Raw genomic sequence first — 3,932 nt, 5'->3', positions numbered from 1 at the left:
ATGTAATGTTGTTAATAAAGTTCATGTAAAACTCTTAATAAAGTTTATGTAATGCTGTTAATAAGGTTTATGTAAAACTGTTAATAATATATTTAATATATAAATAAATAAATGACAAATATTTTAAATATGCTGATGTACATATTACAGTTATTTACACTTCATCTATTTGGTCACATGTATTATATCACAGAAAGGCACACATTTTTAATTAAAACCAATTTATTGGTTTTAACAAACAGTTTAACGAAAATGGCAAAAGTTTAGTGTTAACAGTCTTGCAACACTTCTTTCTTGCAAAATCAGAGTGTAAAACATCACCCAATAAGTGACTCCTTTGCTACAATAAACTCAACAAGTTTTCTTTTTTTTTTTTTTTTTAACTAGACTCTGGAGTTTCAAAATGTCATCACACTTAAAGCATTTTAAAATAGGTTTGTGCTAGATGTCCTAATGTTGTTACTGAATATCTAAACATCTAACATGCCAACAATGGTATTTTCAATGCAGATAAATCTTCAATAACAAACTTAATACACCTGCTGAAAACATGAGCTAAGACAAGTGACTGCAGTTTGAACAATCTATTTTGTTTACAATTTTCCCACTAATTGTTATGACTACAAATCAAACAAAACAGTCAAACATTAAGCTTGGCTGAAGTAATTTTTTTTCAACAAAGAAAACATAGTGAAAACAAAATTAACTTCAAAAAAGTCAGTGCCCTGAAAATATACTGAGAGGTGCTTCACAAGAAAGTAATGTCATTATCCACACAAGAGAATTTGTGTTGCACACTTAACACAAAAAGCATAGGCATCAAAAATGCACCCTTTGGTATGTTGAGTCAAACAATGTCCAATGGAAAACCAGGTATACTTTTAAGCGCAGCAATAACAATGTGATAGTGTCCAAGATTTTTTGTTCATCAGAAGAAGTCCAAGATTCAAAGTATAGAACGAAGAGTCAAAAAGAGTCCACTGGTGAGGCATGACTGCACCATATAGATCACTGCAACATCTTGATTTTCAATGACTGAACTTTTGGTGAAAGCCTCTTACCATCTAGGTTCATCAGTATCTTCTGGAACACCTCAAATGTGCACTTCCACGCTTGTGGGTAACTCAAATTGAGTGCATAGATCAATCCAAACAGCATGGCACATCCACAAGTGATACTTGGTAATCCAGCAAGGACCTCTACCCCTTCGATCAGTACTCCCACATCCTCAGGATCTTCTTTGGGCTCTGCATTTTCTTTTCTGACCACATAGACCCCCATGGTGGTCAGAGGAAAGTCCCTCTCCATATCATCTATGTCGACACTCTAAGGGAGACCAGCACAGATAAAAAAAAAAAAACAAGTTAAACAGTGTTTTGTAATTTTAAAAGTCAAGATGCCTCCAAGGAAACTTACTTAGATTGACTTCAAAAGACTTTAGGATCATATATTCTTGACGTGTTTTCAGTCACGTATAGTTATCTTAATATAGAAGAATACTGCATTACTTTGGAGAAAAAAAATCTTCTGAATTAATTAGATAATTATCTCAGAATTTATCTGAATCCCTCTTTTTGACCACTCATTTGCTCACTACACAGCCGGTACTTCATTGTCCCTCGCCCACCCGGCAAAGAACAAGGGCTCAGAGCAGAAGCATCTGCATCCCATGAACAGAGCAGATATAAGATATAAATAAAAAGTAATACTTACTACCATAAGGAGGTTGCCCTGAACACAGCGTTGCCACAGCAAGACAAATATAGAAGTTCAGGGAGGTTGGCTATCTACAAGAGAAATTGAATGTTAATGGTTAGCAAGCAATTTATGGATCTAGAACATACAAACAAATCTAATAAAACGGGACTGTAGTTTCACTCCATTGAGATTATATATAGCATTTGTGTGCATCAATATTCTCAGCAAATCAGTGGTTCTCAGCGATTCTCCCATTGGTTCACACAAGGATGAAGAGGGGTGTGACCTACTGTGAACTAGTCAATACAGGCAAATAAGATACACACGTTACTCATCTTTCACTGAACGTGCTGATTGCCTAACCTTTACATGAGTACTTTTGGCCCATACATTTATGAAAAACTATTTCCTTAAAATCAAAAACGGGTCTTTTTTGGCATGCAGCACACACATAATGGCACAGAGGAGGGAAGACGAGATCACAAACGATGTTATTTGATTAATAAAATTAGGTAGGAACATTGCTTAAAACTTCATTTTTTAGTATTAGTGACAATTACAATTTTGATCCATATAATAGTTTCGCCGTTTTTGTTCCTTTTTCCTACAAGAAAAGATCTTGTTCACATCAATTAAGATGTGCTAAATATGTACACAGATGCCACCTGAGCAGAGACATGACCCGACAGCTGAATGCAGAGAAAGGAAAGAGCATAATGCTGCGTCATAACGTCAAAAGCCAGTCATTTAGAAAAAATGTGAGAAGCCAGTGTACCCTGGATAGACTGTAAGTTTTGGATAGTTGCTGTCGTTCAAAAAAAGTACCTTGTTTCCCACCTGCAAAGTCTGTTGGACTGAATGTTGGCAGTTATCTCTAAGGAGCCGCGCTAGGCTAAGCGGGCTAGCACAAGTCGAGGCTGCCCAACCAGAATATTTCCATGTAAACGCGAAGCACAAAACTTTAATTCCGAATGAATTAATTCCGAATTTAAAAAAAACTCCATGTAACCGTACCCAGTGCTCACCTGCAGCCACCGTTGTTATAGACAACGTTCAATGAACGTTCGGCGGAGATTCGAATAAGCACGTCGTACGTGACCTTTCTGACCGAACAACTTCCCCGGGCACAACTTCAAAATAAAAGTATGAAGTGAAAAGAAGGTATTTTCAAAAGGATTTTCTCCCGCCTGAGCTCTTGCTTTGAAAAGTACACCGGAATCGCCGCAATTCATTATTTTCATGTTTGGTCAATAATATTAATATAAATTCAATACAGCGCTATTTTTCGATGTATCTAGGCTGAAATCTGCGCAGCCTGCGGAAACCTCCTGCAAGCCACTAATTATCTACATTTTCGAGCTTTAGACGGACATGAGTGAAGCCACTAACTGTTCTGCGTCATATCACAGACAGGGCGCCCATCTCTGAGGATTATTAATATTATGCAGCAGGCACTTACCGTTCTGCATTGTCATTAATGATGAATGACAAATTAAAGAAACTCGCTTTAGCTGTACAACGAACCGTAAATCGTGTCTTGCTACACAGAAACTAGTTTACTTAAGCTAGTCCAGGTTCAGTAAACATGGAAATAGAAACGGCGGTCAGTTAAAGTTACAACGCAGCTAAGATGAACACTGAAAGTTAATCTTACTTAAAATATCATTATTCATTGTTGAACACTTATGAAAAATACACAGACTGACGTGAAAAAGAAAATTCTTACCAAACTCCAGACATGTGGTGGACCAATTCACTGCCTCAGTGCCTTGTGGTGAAAAGTTTCGCGCTCAACTTCTTCTTCTTTGGTTTTACTTGCATACAACGCAGTAGGTGAATGCTGCCACCTACTGTCCGAACCTTTATGAAACCCAATGTCATTGGTTTTATGTGATTTAATCAAATTCATCTCAGAAAAGAAAGACTCACGTTGATTTTATTCATTTTTATTAATAAAGATTGTAAATATCTGTAATTACGTAAAAATCAGTAAATATGATCATCTAATGCCTATGACAGCACAAAATCATTTTTTTCAGTGTAACAAGAAAAGCACTCAGAGAGCACAGTACCCCGCCAAGGCTGATCAGTGGTTGTATCATTTCCGATGGATAAGTCCCGATACGTCCACAGTGGTGGATTTGTAGTAGGATCACAATCATGTGATCATCAGCAGGAAGATGACGTTGTGTTCATTTGTTGTCACGGTTACAGTAACACCGTACCGCTATCTC

General features: G+C 36.9%; 1 long non-coding RNA gene across 1 annotated transcript; it reads right to left on the bottom strand.

Annotated features, from left to right (window-relative positions):
• Positions 1–204: 204 nt before the first annotated feature.
• Positions 205–3,401, bottom strand: LOC127537523 (uncharacterized). The gene is made up of 3 exons (XR_007947235.1): positions 2,724–3,401; positions 1,714–1,787; positions 205–1,326 (listed from the first exon to the last, which is right to left on the bottom strand). It is a non-coding gene; the product is annotated as an uncharacterized LOC127537523 (long non-coding RNA).
• Between the last annotated feature and the right edge of the window lie 531 nt (positions 3,402–3,932).

The sequence above is a fragment of the Acanthochromis polyacanthus genome, chromosome 15 (genome assembly GCF_021347895.1).
Source record: "Acanthochromis polyacanthus isolate Apoly-LR-REF ecotype Palm Island chromosome 15, KAUST_Apoly_ChrSc, whole genome shotgun sequence".
NCBI classification, from domain to species: Eukaryota; Metazoa; Chordata; class Actinopteri; family Pomacentridae; genus Acanthochromis; species Acanthochromis polyacanthus.
This window is presented reverse-complemented; position numbering and strand designations above follow the sequence as displayed.